Here is an 18,094-nt window from a genome sequence, read left to right as displayed (position 1 = left end):
AAGTCACAGCTGCAAAATACTAACGCGAATTCTTTACAGACGAATAGAAAAACTGGTAGAAGCTGACCTCGGGGAAGATCAGTTTGGATTCCATAGAAATGTTGGAACACGTGAGACAATACTGACCTTACGACTTATTTTAGAAGACAGATTAAGGAAAGGCAAACCTACGTTTCTAGCATTTGTAGACTTAGAAAAGGCTTTTGAGAATGTTGACTGGAATACTCTCTTTCAAATTCTGAAGGTGGCAGTGGTAAAATACAGGGAGCGAAAAGCTATTTACAATTTGTACAGAAACCAGATGGCAGTTATAAGAGTCGAGGTACACGAAAGGGAAGCAGTGGTTGGGAAGAGAGTGAGACAGAGCTGCAGCCTCTCCCCGATGTTCTTCAATCTGTATATTGAGGAAGCAGTGAAGGAAACAAAAGAAAAATTTGGAGTAGGTATTAAAATCCATGGAGAAGAAATAAAAACTTTGAGGTTCGCCGATGACATTGTAATTCTGTCAGAGACAGCAAAGGTCTTGGAAGAGCAGTTGAACGGAATGGACAGTGTCTTGAAAGGGGGATATAAGATGAACACCAACAAAAGCAAAACGAGGATCATGGAATGTAGTCGAAGTAAGTCGGGTGATGCTGAGGGAATTAGATTAGGGAATGAGACACTTAAAGTAGTAAAGGAGTTCTGCTATTTGGGGAGCAAAATAACTGATGATGGTCGAAGGAGAAGATATAAAATGTAGACTGGCAATGACAAGGAAAGCATTTCTGAAGAAGAGAAATTTGTTAACATCGAGTATATATTTAAGTGTCAGGAAGTCGTTTCTGAAAGTATTTGTATGGAGTGTAGCCATGTATGGAAGTGAAACATGGACGATAAATAGTTTAGACAAGAAGAGAATAGAAGCTTTCGAAATGTGGTGCTACAGAAGAATGCTGAAGATTAGATGGGTAGATCACATAACTAATGAGGAGGTATTGAACAGAATTGGGAAGAAGAGGAGTTTGTGGCACAACTTGACAAGAAGAAGGGGCCATTTGGTAGGACATATTCTGAGACATCAAGGGATCACAAATTTAGCATTGGAGGGCAGCGTGGAGGGTAAAAATCGTAGAGGCAGACCAAGAGAGGAATACACTAAGCAGATTCAGAAGGACATAGGTTTCAGTAGGTACTGGGAGATGCAGAAGCTTGCACAGGGTGGAGTAGCATGGAGAGCTGCATCAAACTAGTCTCAGGACTGAAGACCACAACAACAACAACAAATATCCTATAAATTAACACTTTAATGTTTAACTAAGTTACCTATTTTAGAAACAGACTAACAATTAGGGAAATTAACTTTTTGGTTAACATTGTGAAGAGTAGTAGGACAAAGCCACTATGGCCCCACTCTGCATTGTTAGCTAATTTATTCAAGGTGGCGGATCCAAAATGGTGGCCATAGAAGTGGCAATGTCACAGTGATGTCATAGCTGTAATTTCAAATTTTGGCGGGAAAATAAGTCAATTGGGCTACCTCCACTAACCTAACCGCACTTCCCACCTGCCCTCCCCTTCCCCATCTGGAAACTGACAGGAAAAGGACTCAGTCTGTATTGGACTGCCAGATAGGATGAATGTAAGTCTTCATTTTGTATGCATTCCTCCTGTCCCCTCCACCCTCCCATCTGGAAATTGGTGGGAAAAAGACTCATTCTATACTAGGCTCCTGGATTGGATGGACTTAAGTATACATTGTTTATTTAAACAATTTGAGTTCTCGTAGGCAGTAACTCCATCCATTGTGTTCACCGTGAGGTCCAGAGTCGAGTTGACCTAATCCACAACACCGCCACCGGAGTGCACTGTCGGCCCTCCCACTCTCCCCTCCCATGACGTAATCCAAGATGGTGGTCTGGGGAAAAATGGTGGTAATAGGATTAAAAAAAATGTTCGAATGTGTGTGAAATCTTATGGGAATTAACTGCTAAGGTCATGAGTCCCTAAGCTTGCACACTACTTAACCTAAATTATCCTAAGGACAAACACACACACCCATGCCCGAGGGAGGACTCGAACCTCCGCTGGGACCAGCCGCACAGGCCATGACTGCAGCGCCTTAGACCGCTTGGCTAATCCCGCGTGGCTAAAAGGATTCAGTCTGTGTCTAGCTGCTGGACTTTGAGGACAGACATAATTGATTACTGTGTTCAATCGACGAGATGTCTGTGCTGGAGAAGGAGGAGTTTATTGGGAATATTAGCTGTAAACATGTATCTGAGGATTGTGTTAGTAGCAATGCCATTTGTGGACATGAATACGCTTCATGAAATAATGAAGATGCAGCAGGATGGGGCTAAGTTACCTTTCACAACTTAAGCTGATAAATGCTTGTGTTGTAACTGTAGATCATTTGATAAAAGACTAGTCAGTCATCTGAAGCACAAGAGGCAAGACATTCACTGTTGTGTGTGTGCTCCACTGGAAGAGAAGCCATGCATTGGCTTACAGCACAGCCATGCGGTAGCCGCAGGAGATGCCATGCACTTCCTTTCGCACTGGAAATACGTGCGGCCTTCCTCCAACCCCACTCAGGTCACAGACACCCTTTCTTGTTCAACTCGAACAACTTCAGGAGTTATTACATCTGGTGTCTAAGCAATGTGTGTAATATTGTCACATGCTTAACTTGAAGATGTCACAGTAACAAATCGTACCACTACACAAGGAGAGAAAGGGAGAGAGAGAAAGAGTTGCAGATGGCGCAAGAACATGTAGACAATTACACGTTTTATTCTGAGGAATACCGCCACCACTGCACTTGAACACAGACTAAAAAAAGATCGGGGCACACTTGTGAAACTGTCCCTGAGACACTTCACGCGCTTTTGTGGGAAATACACCTGTCTCTGAGTACAAACTACTTCAAGAGCTACTAAATCCAATTGAACATGCATTTAAATACACTTTCAAAAAGATCACTGCACAGTAATTTGTTTCACTTTTGCGATGTATACCGCCACACTTGAACACAGACTCTAAAAAAATAGAGGCACACTTGTAAAACCTGCCTGAGACACTTCACATGCTTTTGCAGGAAATAGATTGCAAAAGCGATATCAGGTGCAATATCTGATTTTATACGCCAAAACTACAGTATTTTGAAGTCGAAATAAATATCTCTATAGCTCTAAACAGAATAGCTTTTCGAGTTTTAGCCTCCTGTTTGAAGGCACTGCCAGAGAGAGTCACAGTTGCTGTTGTGTTCATCATTTTTCTGAAACGGTGAGCGGATTTAGTTTATAATTATTTTCTGCTTGAGTCAGGGACGCTATTTTTCTCACTTCTCGAAGCACACTTTGATGTCGAAGCACAGACGGGAAAATCAGAGAAACTCGGCGCACTCTTCTACAGATGAGAAAATGGCTGGAATTTTCCGAGAAATTTCAATGTCCTACAGTTGTTGGTCTAAAGCCACAATGGTGAGTGAGGGACAACATCCCACTTGACAGAACTAGAGGAGGATGGTCCGCGTCGACCTATCTCTGAGCATGAGCACTCGAACAAAGAATACATCAAGTGGCTCTCAGACGTCAGAGAACTATCTGTAAATATATTTGCCCCCGTTTTGTTTGAACCAGTCTGTAGAGGCTCCTATTCCGCACACAAAGGATGTCTTGTGACTCTCTGATGTCACAGAACGTCTTGTGGATGGGGCATTCTGATAGGTTCTTACTGAATTTTCCCACCAAACTGTCACTGCTGTCGGTGTGGAAGCACTGTCCGCCATTCTACATCTACATCTACATTTATACTCCGCAAGCCACCCAACGGTGTGTGGCGGAGGGCACTTTACGTGCCACTGTCATTACCTCCCTTTCCTATTCCAGTCGCGTATGGTTCGCGGGAAGAGCGACTGTCCGAAAGCCTCCGTGCGCGCTCTAATCTCTCTAATTTTACATTCGTGATCTCCTCGGGAGGTATAAGTAGGGGGAAGCAATATATTCGATACCTCATCCAGAAACGCACCCTCTCGAAACCTGGCGAGCAAGCTACACCGCGATTCAGAGCGCCTCTCTTGCAGAGTCTGCCACTTGAGTTTGTTAAACATCTCCGAAACGCTATCACGGTTACCAAATAACCCTGTGACGAAACGCGCCGCTCTTCTTTGGATCTTCTCTATCTCCTCCGTCAACCCGATCTGGTACGGATCCCACACTGATGAGCAATACTCAAGTATAGGTCGAACGAGTGTTTTGTAAGCCACCTCCTTTGTTGATGGACTACATTTTCTAAGGATTCTCCCAATGAATCTTAACCTGGTACCCGCCTTACCAACAATTAATTTTATATGATCATTCCACTTCAAATCGTTCCGCACGCATACTCCCAGATATTTTAAAGAAGTAACTGCTACCAGTGTTTGTTCCGCTATCATATAATCATACAATAAAGGATCCTTCTTTCTATGTATTCGCAATACATTACATTTGTCTATGTTAAGGGTCAGTTGCCACTCCCTGTACCAAGTGCCTATCCGCTGCAGATCTTCCTGCATTTCGCTACAATTTTCTTATGCTGCAACTTCTCTGTATACTACAGCATCATCCGCGAAAAGCCGCATGGAACTTCCGACACTATCTACTAGGTCATTTATATATTTATATATATTTATTTTTATATATTTACATTCTCTGCAGACAGACAAATTACGCAACTTTCACCGGCAAAACTATTTTGTACAGATCGAAAAAAAAAAAAACATGCAGCAGTCATAGTGCACTAACAGTTAAGTCCTGCAATAGTGGTCTACAGATCATGAAATACGTAAACTATAGCCTAAGACACTTCCTCAATTACACTGCTCAGCTACTGTCGAGGAAACTTGAGTTTTTCAGCGTGAAATCCGCCAAACTGCTGCCGCTGCCGGCGTGGGAGTACTGTCTGCCATTTTTTTCTGCAGACGGACAAATTACGAGACTTTCAGCGGCAAAACTATTATTATAAGTGGCTGTGGTCAGGCACAAGGCATTAACAGCCTGAAGAGTCGCAATTTCTGACAGTTCAGAGTAAGGAGTGCAGCAATCAAGCGGTTTACGAACAGCACGTATAGTGCACACATTTTAACTTGGTTTGTTTTAAACAGGTTGTAGTGTGCAAGCCAAGTAAGTGCCCCATTGAACAGGTGTAATGCAGGGCATGTATGTTATGTAAATTGCACCATCACTGTGGATAGTTCACTTTGTTATCTGAGAAGCAGGTGTGGGTAGCACTTGCGATGCACCACCAATTCCTTTGTCATTTATTCTAACACACCCTCCCCCAAACACACACACACACACACACATAAGCATAAACACAAGTTAAATATCATTCATCTTTCATCATTTTAAAAATTAAAGTGTTCCAAGAAAAGTCTTTCACTCTGCAGTTTAGTTAGATGCTTAGTTGATGACAACGTGGGGGAGGGGAGACCAACAAACAGCTGGCGAGGGAGGGGTGGCGGGAGGGCTGAGGGTACTAGCTAAAGTCCAATTGTACTCAGGGGCAATGAATGGTCTAAGGAAGATTGGGAACCACCGTGCTAGTGAATGTTTCACCAGCAAGGTCGTAAAATCTCTGCCATGTATTTGGAGAAGGGGGGCGGGATGTTATCAGTTACCGATCGATTCAGCGTTTATAGGCGTACACCGAAATTTATTTTGTACTCAAGATAAGAGTACCTGTTTGCGATGAAAGCCCAAACAAAATCTTTACGGACTGCTTTTGTGGACAAGCCCTGGAAGATTTAGAGAGAAACAGTCTGTTGGTGTACAATGTTCCGAGGATTGTGGGGTCATTAGGAACGAATGCTAAATTGTCCGGCTTGTATGCAGGAGTATTTGTTTTTAATGCTGGAAAATTTCAAGAAGGCACTTCTTGACGACGAAACCGAATGAGATCCAGCAGTGCCCTTCACAACGTGTTTTATCCAATATTCGGTCTCATTTCGCCTTATTACGTGGAGCCACTTGTGATGAGGAGAGGAATATTATGATGCATATGTATGGATACAGCTGTATAGCATGATCCACATAGTTGCATGCTACTTGTCACACCTATTATTGTATCCAGATTTTTGTACTTTCGCCTTACACTTAGAGTGCAATATTTACAAATATATTTTGTGTAAATGACCTACACGCTTCTAATATTTCATTAAAAATCACTGCCAACAGTAAAACCGGTAATGGGTATTGATTGTCAGCTTTTCTTTCCTGGCAGGTCAAAAGCTTAATTTTGAAAGCTACTTTTTTTTATCACAAACACAAGTCAATTTTTAATCCTGTGTTTACTTTTCTTGCTGTGCATATAGTACTTTTCTTCAACTGATCTCTACATAAAATCTTATCACCTTGTTCTTTAGCCTTATTAATTAGTAGAGTATAGTGTTGCACCATGAGGACAGTGTACGTAGGGGACACATGCCGATAAAATTATGTATATTTCCCAAAATGCTTGCATAAATTGTGAATGGTTAAGCCACATTTCGTGCAACATCTTTTACCTTGAAAGGGAAGAAGGTCTTCTGCCATGGAGTATGTGATATTTACAAATGAAATGTGGTTTTTTTAATGTCTTAACAGTTTTATCAGGCTTGAAAATGGAAATTTGTGCTAGTCTGCATTAGCTTCTGTTTCAAAAAGTATTTAACTTGTAACTGGCTCTTAATTACAGTTATAATTAATTTGATATCACTTACTGATTATTGGTGTGTAGTAGAGTAATCATGTGTCAGACAGAATATTAAATACAGTATTCATTAAATTTTCTTGACTACGAAGCTTTTAAGCTTCTAAAGACTATTTGATCATTGATACATGACCATATTGTACTGTGAAACACTTTCTCACATTTAGAGAACCTCATTCTTTCAGAGTAATTTTTGTAATTTCGGAAAAAGAGTGGAGTCAACAAAATATGTTAAATTTCTATTACTACGCTGGCTAGAAACAAAAATCTGAAAACTATTCAAATATACTACAACATCCCATACTATTTTGTTATCGATGCGCTGACTATATATTATTTTAGTTTTATTGCAATAAGTGTTCAAGCTTATTTTAGAAAGTGGTATGTTGAGTTTTTCCGTTGGTTATTGAGGTTTTCTTCACTAGGGGGAAAGAATGCAAATATCGTCAGCAAAATGAAATTGATTCAAATGTGTTCTGCTAACACGTATTCTTCCTTCTGTCTACCACTTTCGGGATAAGAAAAATTTTTCTAGAATTACTGAGAATAGTTTTGGTGTCTGCTTTACTCCCCTTTCAGTTCGCATTTTTCATCCACCATTGTGAAGCCTAAATCAAGCTGTAGTATTTACGTGTACACTTTTCAGTATGCTAAAAAAAAGTTGAGTAAATTCCTTTTTTCCTAAGGTTTTTTTGTACAGGTTTTGTTGAAACTCTCAAATGCGTTCTCAAAATCTGTGATTTCCAGATTCGTTGTCATAGCTGTAATTTCGCTCACGACTTGGAAATGATCCATTGTGGTGTAGTTACTTTTAGAGCCAGGTGATTCCTTGAACTGATTCAAATAAAACGTTTTTATGAGATAATAGTTATTTTAGTAAATAACTTGTATGTCACGGAAGCAAGCTGGTATTTGTACAGATTTTTATATCTTCTCCGTCTCCGCTCTTCTGAAGTGGTACATTTACAGCACTATTCTAGTTTTGTGGAATTTCCACATTCGTAGACGTACCACAAATAATTTTTTGCAGGTTCCATTTGTATTTTTAGCCTTCAGCTTCAACAAAATCTATTGAAATAAAACTAAATCTACTGTTGTCTTCTTATATCGAATGAATGTACGTGGGTTGGAACTTAAATATGGTAACTATTTATTCACAACCGATACAAAACTGTTACATGTTTGCACCTGCTACTGTCCTTCAGAGTAGTCTCCAGCGTTGGGTAGAACCCGTTGCCAGCGATGTGGGAGGCGTAGCATACCGTTAGCAGAGTCTATTCTGTTGTTGGTGCGAGTGGATCGGTCTACTGCCTGTCGAATCTCTGGAACAGTTCTGAAGCGAATGCCACGAAGTGGTTCCTTCATCTTCGGAATCGAATCAAAGTCATGAGGACTTAAAGTCTGGCGAGTATGGTGGTTGGTACAGTACTTCCCAGTCCCATCGACCGAACAGAGCAGCCACAGCTTGCGCTGTATGCGCCCGCGCATTGTCGTGCAAATGGTGGGCGCACAGAAAGTGTCACCGCATCTTTCGCAAAGCTAGTCTCAGGTGATGCTCCAAAAACGAACGGTAATACTGTGCACTGACTGTCTGCCGTGGAGGAACGTAATGCCTTAGGATAACACCATCACAGTCGTACACGAGGATCATCATAACTTTAGACCGCTCCATTCGCACCATCAACAGAACAGGCTCTGCTAACAGTATACTACGCCTTCCACATCGCTGGAAACTGGTTCTACACAATGCTGTTGACTACTTTGAAGGACAGTGACAGGTGCAAACGTGTAACTCTTTTGTTGCCTCTATTTAAGGTGCAGTCCTCATATACTCGTCATTTGGCATTGCTTCCGATCGGTATGTGTTTCTATATCATGTCTTGAACTATATAAACATTTGCGGTATAAACAGATAAAGGACGAAAATCATGAAATGTCTTAGATAGGAGGGCAGTGACTTGTTCGACATCAAAATTGACACAAACAAACTGGCAGAAAAGGAAATATAATTCCATCGACCCAGAAAGTATCACAGGCTGGCCGAAGCGAGAAGGATACCGCAATCAATCTACCATCAGCCACCCAGTACCAGCGACCAGCAGTGTTAGTACACAGCGTTTAGTTTAGTTCAGTGCACTTTTTAAATTAGGTTCTGCCGAAAAGTGAAGATCCTCTGTCTTTTTGTCAAATTGACTAATCTCTATTTCCATTTAGAGCTTGCGTATGTAAGCCGAGTCTCTAGTGACAAGTAATTGTTGATACATCTGTCGTCAGTAGAGAAATTTCATTCTGTTTCAAGAGCCTGAGAATCTTGCGATCTTAGGCTATAGTAAGAACTCCACACAGCAGATTTTAGTGGTTATTCAATCTTCTCGTTTATATCTTGTATCCGTCCCAACTTCAGTAGCGCCACCTTGAGATTATTTTCTCTTTTGAATGGGGGGAGGTCTGCTTTTTCTTTCCCAGTTAGTCCACCAGACTGCTTTGTTTTTATTATTATTATTATTATTTTGAAGTTTCCTACAGTTCTTTACACAGTACGGTATGGACAGCGGTTGGCTTGTTGTGTGCGGACACAGTCCAAAAAAGTAAACTAAAGCAACCACCATCACCATTACAAGCTAAGAAAGAAATACCAAAATTTGTCTATCTTCCATTCCTTGGAAAAGTGTCATACAAATTTGCAAATCTTGTCAGTCCACGCAACATAAAAATATCCTTCCACACTGACAATAAACTACAAAATTAAATTTTTCACAATAATAAATCCACTGGAGGCTGACATAAAAATTCTGGCATGTAGAAACTCACATGCTTCTGTTCTTGCTTCTACATAGGTCAAACAGGGAGAAATTTTGTAACCCGCTACAAAGAACATATGGATGTCCTTCGACACAAAAACTTACGTAAGTCCAGTTTTACATCACATATTGCTCATCATGAACACTCTGCTGGTGATAGCACTGACACTCTTTCTGTGCTAAACATTGCTGAGAAAGGAATACAGATGGACCTCTTTGAAAAATTAGAGATGCACATCCACAAACTAAAATCACCCCTAAAAACCTAAATGAACAAACTGAATCAACACAAAAAAATTTCTTCCAGAATGTCCAAGGCATCCTGGCACCAAAACAATAAAAATGACAATAATAGCAAATATTCATCTTCCTGCATAAACCTTTTTCTGTTTGTCATGTAACAACTATGGTATTCTGTAACTTGTAAAAAGTTTTTAATTGTGTATTAAATATTCCACTCTATTTGTTTACCTTGTGTATAACTGTTAACCCACACCCGTATTTAAAATTTGTTGCCAATACAAAAACACTCCCACAGCTAGCAAAATTTCCTGGAATATAATATATGTACTAGTAATATTTGTACTGTAATACAAAGTATCTCTTGCCAGAGACCATGATGTAGAAAAGTGTAATATCTATCATACCCATATTCTTTGTTTAAACATCCAGTGTTCACTGTCTGTCAATCAGTGTAAAACCAAAAGTAGCTAAATTCTGTGTATATTTGAGCACATAGCTTAATAATGTACATTACAGGAAGAAATCTAATGTGGATACCACAAGGCAGTGCACGGTAAGTACGTAAAACATAAAAAAACTTTCGTGTTCGTAAACGTTTCGTCACCGATTACTAATTTTCCGTGATTTCCGCCAGCAGCACTGCACTCAGCTATACTTGGTCCACAACATAATGTTCTTGTAACGCCTCCATCTGATGTTGAGCCTGCAGTGGCTCGAAAACATGTTCATGGTTGAATAAATCGTAAAAAAGCGACTGGTCGCGTAAGAATGACGCCTGCCGCTTGCGTTCTGAGACAATCCTCAATTCCTACACCTGGTTGGCTGATTCGATATACTTGGGGTAAGCTCACTATTTGTAGCATTGTACCCAGGATCGACTGGGGATCCTCTGCCTTGTAGCAGAGTGGAAGGTCTGAACCAGAGGCTCAGACGACTCTGCGACGGCATCAGATGCAAATTTCTCAGCGTCCGCTACCAGGTGGAGAATTGTAGGGCTCCTCTTAATAGGTAAGGCGCGCACTACACGCAGGAAGCAAGTACTAGGGTAGCAGAGCACGTGTGGCGCGCACATCGTGTTTTTTTTTTCGGTTAGAGGAAACCTCCACTTGGAATCAGAGATGAACTGCCTGCTGAAATCGAAGATTTATTCTCGGAGAATGCTCGTCTCCGCAGATTGGAAACAGAAAACTTTAATATGGTATTAATAAACTGCAGGATCATTCATGGTAAGGTCCCAGAATTAGTATCGCTTATTGAAGGTCATAAAGCCCAGCTAGTATTAGGAGCAAAAAGTTGGATGAAACCGGAAATGTGTAACAACTAAATTCTAAATTCAGATAGGACTATTTATCATAAGGGTAGGTTGGGCGCCAACGGTGGCGGTGTATTTATCGCAGTAAACAATTCGGTAACACCTAGCGAAGTTATCACGTATTTCGAATGTGAATTAGTCTGTGTAAAGTTAAGCATCAAAGGTAGGTCAAAAATGGTAATTGGATGCTTTTATATACAACATGCGCCAGAAGCTGTAGTCATAGAGCGCTTCAGAAAGAACATTCAGAATTTCGTGAATAAATTTCCTGACCATGCTGCTGTAATAGGGGGCGACTTCAACTTGCTAGGTAATGATTGAGGGAATCGTGCTATAAAAGCTGGTGCCAGAGACAGGGATTAGTGTGGCATTACTTTGAATGTTTTGTCAGATAATGACTTCGAGCAGACAGAGAACCAACACGTGAAGGTGACGTCCTATACCTCCTAGCAACAAACAGACATGAATTTCTCGCCTCTTTTAACGTAGAGGAGGGTATCAGTGATCGTAAGGCTGTGATAGCGTCTATTACAGGGAATGTTAAGAAAGACAGGAAAATATATTTACTTAGAGAGAGTAATAGGATACAAGCTGCAGGCTACCTGAGTAGTCAGCATCAAATATTCAGTGCTGCGGCGAACATGTGGAGCACAAATGGAAAAAATTCAAAAGCATCGTTCAATATGCCTTAGAGAAGTATGTTCGCAGCATGGTCTTAAGGGATGGGAAAGACTCACCATGTTTTAATACCCATGCTAGAAAACTGCTACGTAAGCATAGAGAGCGTCGTGACAGATTTAAGAGAAGTCAAACCCTAACCGATAAACAAAAGCTGGACGAGAGTAAAATGAGCGTAAGGAGATCAATGAGAGAAGCGTTCAGTGACTCTGCAAGATAATTTTGTCAGACTATAAGACTAAAAACCATAAGGGGTTTTGGTCTTACGTAAAATCAGTAAGCCGTTGAAAATCATCTATTTATTCACTCTGTGGCCATAGTGGCAACGAAACGGAAAATGACAGAGAGAAGACCTCGCTGCATGAAATTGTAATAAGGCCCCTCCTTTCAATCATCGTACGAAATGTGAAATGGCAGATACTGAGATAACTAATCGCAAAACAGAAAAACAACTACAGTGGAAAGGTTTCAGGACCAATGAGATACCTGTAATATTCTACAAAACCTGTTGTAGAATTATGAAATATATTTTACGCTCAAGTATTATGACGTTTTTGGAGATCGAATATCTATTTCATAAAAGTCGCCATAGATTCTGCTAAGAGACCTTGCGAAACTCAGTTCGCTCTGTTCCTCCATGAGATCGACAGTGGTTGGTTGATTTGGGGGAGGGGACCAAAGAGCAAGGTTCCTGGTCCCATCGGGTAAGGGAAGGATGGGGAAGGAAGTCGTCTGTGCCCTTTCAAAGGAACCATCTCGGAATTTGCCTGAAACGATTTAGGCAAATCACAGAAAACTTCAATCAGGATGGCCGGACGCGGGTTTCAATCGTCGTCCTCCCGAATGCGAGTCCAGCGTGCTAACCACTGCGCCACCTCGCTCGGTAGATCCACAGCGCTGAAGACATCGGCGCTCAGAATGATGCGCAGGTCGTCGACTTCAGGAAGGCGTTTGACACTGTCCAGTACTGCCATCAGCTGAAAAAAATACGAACTTGCGGAGTATCGGAGCAGATTTGCGATTGGATTCAAGACTACCTTGCAGATAGAACTCAGCACCTCGATCTTAACGGAACAAAATCGACTGATGTAAAGGTGATTTCCGGAGTACCCCAAGGAAGTGTGACTGGACCGTTACTGTTTACAATATACAGTGTGTTTGAAAAAGAACTCCCTAGTTTTAATGTTGTAAGGTGGTGTGGTCTCCTGACCTTCATTTCTTACATATTCCGTCCTCACAATCGTATCTGCACATCAAGACGGTTCATTCGAACCCAAACTTGATAAGGTAGAGTCAATTTTGTATGAATTCATGTAAGCAACATCCAGATCTAATAAGTAAATCGCAAGTGCACACCAAGGTTGAAAAAAGTCAAGGCTAGCGTACACAATACGACGGCCTCAGGAATTTTCGTTCTAAAGAGGAAACCAGCCCACTGGGAAGACCATCCCTTCAGAGGGCTGGGTCAACAACATGCATACTTCGGTCGAAGTGACTGCCCACACAGAAGACAGCTTTTGCCAGAGCGAAGGGATAATGAACCCCGTGATCGACTTAAAAGCAAATTCCGCAACATTGTGTGGGAGTGCCCAGAAGTCGCATTTTTTCACAGATTGACTGCATAGTTACGGAGTTCTCACAAAAGGACAGTATACACCTAACGGAGATGCTACAGATTTCCGCATTGGTCGACTTAAACAAAACTTCATTCTCCCGTATAAAAGAGCAACGCTGATTGGCGGAATATTTCTGATGCAAACAGCCAAAGGAGTGAGGGAAGACAGCGAATGATATACCCTTGCAACTTTTCCAGAAAAAATGGCCGTTCCATTGTCGCTCTTGGAGCAGGAACACGTAACGAGAGCGAGTGCGCTCATACGCGTACGCAAAGAGCGAGGAACAAAGTCTCTCCTCAGTACTTCACTGGGAGAGCACCTCTGTCGTTAGCAAATCGGAGTGACACTCTATATTGAGTCACTCGCGATTAAGCGTTGTTCACTGTGTTGGCTGCCACACTTATTGTGCACTGTGAACACGGACAGAGTACAAGTTAAACGCCTGCGAGCAAGTATTGAGTGGCATTGCGGTGGACTGGTTATCTGACCAGTGTACCATGCCAGTAGTTAGACTAGGGGCGGATAGGAGTCATCAAGGTGTAGGGAGAGTTTGTTTGGCGAAGGTCAATCCAGATAGAAAGAGATAGTTGTGTTATTTGTCAGCAGCTAGCGACACAGGCAGCAGTCGTTGCATCTACATCTACATCTATACTCCGCGAGCCACCTTACGGTGTGTGGCGGAGGGTACTTATTGTACCACTATCTGATCCCCCCTTCCCTGTTCCATTCACGAATTGTGCGTGGGAAGAACGACGGCTTGTAAGTCTCCGTATTTGCTCTAATTTCTCGGATCTTTTCGTTGTGATCATTACGCGAGATATATGTGGGCTGTAGTAATATGTTGCTCATCTCTTCCCGGAATGTGCTCTCTCGTAATTTCGATAATAAACCTCTCCGTATTGCGTAACGCCTTTCTTGAAGTGTCCGCCACTGGAGCTTGTTCAGCATCTCCGTAACGCTCTCGCGCTGACTAAATGTCCCCATGACGAATCGCGCTGCTTTTCGCTGGATCATGTCTATCTCTTCTATTAATCCAACCTGGTAAGGGTCCCATACTGATGAGCAATACTCAAGAATCGGACGAACAAGCGTTTTGTAAGCTACTTCTTTCGTCGATGAGTCACATTTTCTTAGAATTCTTCCTATGAATCTCAACCTGGCGCCTGCTTTTCCCACTATTTGTTTTATGTGATCATTCCACTTCAGATCGCTCCGGGTAGTAACTCCTAAGTATTTTATGGTCGTTACCACTTCCAATGATTTACCACCTATGGCATAATCGTACTGGAATGGATTTCTGCCCCTATGTATGCGCATTATATTACATTTATCTACGTTTAGGGAAAGCTGCCAGCTGTCGCACCATGCATTAATCCTCTGCAGGTCCTCCTGGAGTACGTACGAGTCTTCTGATGTTGCTACTTTCTTGTAGACAACCGTGTCATCTGCAAATAGCCTCACGGAGCTACCGATGTTGTCAACTAAGTCATTTATGTATATTGTAAACAATAAAGGTCCTATCACGCTTCCCTGCGGTACTCCCGAAATTACTTCTACATCTGCAGATTTTGAACCGTTAAGAATGACATGTTGTGTTCTTTCTTCTAGGAAATCCTGAATCCAATCACAAACCTGGTCCGATATTCCGTAAGCTCGTATTTTTTTCACTAAACGTAAGTGCGGAACCGTATCAAATGCCTTCCTGAAGTCCAGGAATACGGCATCAATCTGCTCGCCAGTGTCTACGGCACTGTGAATTTCTTGGGCAAATAGGGCGAGCTGAGTTTCACATGATCTCTGTTTGCGGAATCCATGTTGGTTATGATGAAGGAGATTTGTATTATCTAAGAACGTCATATTACGAGAACACAAAACATGTTCCATTATTCTACAACAGATTGACGTAAGCGAAATAGGCCTATAATTATTCGCATCTGATTTATGACCCTTCTTGAAAATGGGAACGACCTGCGCTTTCTTCCAGTCGCTAGGTACTTTACGTTCTTCCAGCGATCTACGATAAATTGCTGATAGAAAGGGGGCAAGTTCTTTAGCATAATCACTGTAGAATCTTAAGGGTATCTCGTCTGGTCCGGATGCTTTTCCGCTACTAAGTGATAGCAGTTGTTTTTCAATTCCGATATCGTTTATTTCAATATTTTCCATTTTGGCGTCCGTGCGACGGCTGAAGTCAGGGACCGTGTTACGATTTTCCGCAGTGAAACAGTTTCGGAACACTGAATTCAGTATTTCTGCCTTTCTTCGGTCGGCCTCTGTTTCGGTGCCATCGTGGTCAACGAGTGACTGAATAGGGGATTTAGATCCGCTTACCGATTTTACATATGACCAAAACTTTTTAGGGTTCTTGTTTAGATTGTTTGCCAATGTTTTATGTTCGAATTCGTTGAATGCTTCTCTCATTGCTCTCTTTACGCTCTTTTTCGCTTCGTTCAGCTTTTCCTTATCAGCTATGATTCGACTACTCTTAAACCTATTATGAAGCTTTCTTTGTTTCCGTAGTACCTTCCGTACGTGATTGTTATACCACGGTGGATCTTTCCCCTCGCTTTGGACCTTAGTCGGTACGAACTTATCTAAGGCGTACTGGACGATGTTTCTGAATTTTTTCCATTTTTGTTCCACATCCTCTTCCTCAGAAATGAACGTTTGATGGTGGTCACTCAGATATTCTGCGATTTGTGCCCTATCACTCTTGTTAAGCAAATATATTTTCCTTCCTTTCTTGGCATTTCTTATTACACTTGTAGTCATTGATGCAACCACTGACTTATGATCACTGATACCCTCTTCTACATTCACGGAGTCGAAAAGTTCCGGTCTATTTGTTGCTATGAGGTCTAAAACGTTAGCTTCACGAGTTGGTTCTCTAACTATCTGCTCGAAGTAATTCTCGGACAAGGCAGTCAGGATAATCTCACAAGAGTCTCTGCCCCTGGCTCCAGTTCTGATTGTGTGACTATCCCATTCTATACCTGGTAGATTGAAGTCTCCCCCTATTACAATAGTATGATCACGAAACTTCTTCACGACGTTCTGCAGGTTCTCTCTGAGGCGCTCAACTACTACGGTTGCTGATGCAGGTGGTCTATAGAAGCATCCGACTATCATATCTGACCCACCTTTGATACTTAACTTAACCCAGATTATTTCACATTCGCATTCGCTAATAACTTCACTGGATATTATTGAATTCTTTACTGCTATAGATACTCCTCCACCATTGGTGTTTATCCTATCCTTGCGGTATATATTCCATTCTGTGTCTAGGATTTCGTTACTGTTCACTTCCGGTTTTAACCAACTTTCCGTTCCTAATACTATATGCGCACTATTTCCTTCAATAAGAGATACTAATTCAGGAACCTTGCCCTGGATACTCCTGCAGTTTACCAATATTACGTTAACTTTTCCTGTTTTTGGTCTCTGAGGACGGACGTTCTTTATCAACGATGATAATGTCCTCTCTGGTAAGCCGTCAGGTATTTTATCGTTTCGCCCAAGGGGGGGTCCCTCTAACCTAAAAAACCCCCGTGTGCACGCCACACGTACTCTGCTACCCTAGTAGCTGCTTCCGGTGTGTAGTGCACGCCTGACCTGTCTAGGGGGGCCCTACAGTTCTCCACCCAATAACGGAGGTCGATGAATTTGCAACCATTATAGTCGCAGAGTCTTCTGAGCCTCTGGTTTAGACCCTCCACACGGCTCCAAACCAGAGGACCGCGATCGACTCTGGGCACTATGCTGCAGATATTAAGCTCAGCTTGCACTCCGCGTGCGATGCTGGTTGTCTTCACCAAATCAGCCAGCCGCCGGAAGGAACCAAGGATGGCCTCAGAACCCAAGCGGCAGGCGTCATTCGTTCCGACATGTGCTACTATCTGCAGCCGGTCACACCCAGTACGTTCAATAGCTGCCGGAAGGGCCTCCTCCACATTACGGACGAGACCCCCCGGCAAGCACACCGAGTGCACACTGGCATTCTTCCCCGACCTACCCGCTATTTTCCTGAGGGGCTCCATAACCCGCCTAACGTTGGAGCTCCCTATAACTAATAGGCCCGCCCTCTGTGACTGTCGGGACCTTGCCGGAGAATCGGCCACTGGCCCAACAGGCGAGGCATCCTGTGGTGGCTCGGAAACGATGTCATCACCACTAGGAAGCACCCCGTACCTGTTGGAAAGGGGTAAGGCAGCTGCCACGCGGCCAGATCCCACCTTCGCCTTTCGGCCAGGCACGCGCGAGCCCACCACTGTCCGCCATTCACCCTGGAGTGATGGCTGACCGGTAAGATGCTCACTGCCGGAAGACGCAGCGACATCAGGGGTTCCATGTGATTCCAAGGCCACCGAAGTAGGCATAGGTCTCACCACAGTTGCCCCAACGCCACTACGAGCCGACGCCTGCGCCTCGAGCTCGATGAGCCTAACAGACAAAGCCTCCACCTGCCCCCGAAGAGTGGCCAATTCTCCTTGCGTCCGCTCACAACAACCACAGTCCCTACACATGACTATGTTTACCCTACTCTATACGGTGACAAATTCCCAAGATAATCTTCTGATGAGCTACTCTGATAATCAAGAAACACTCACTGAAATACGAGACGCGAAAACTACGCTAGGTTTTCCCAGAAAAACTATTTAAAAGCTAAGCGCAGCAAATAAGTACAAAAACGCTTTATACAAACAGTACTCGCTGCTGCTGGTGCTCTC

This window comes from Schistocerca piceifrons, chromosome 8 (assembly GCF_021461385.2).
Source record: "Schistocerca piceifrons isolate TAMUIC-IGC-003096 chromosome 8, iqSchPice1.1, whole genome shotgun sequence".
NCBI classification, from domain to species: Eukaryota; Metazoa; Arthropoda; class Insecta; order Orthoptera; family Acrididae; genus Schistocerca; species Schistocerca piceifrons.
This window is presented reverse-complemented; position numbering follows the sequence as displayed.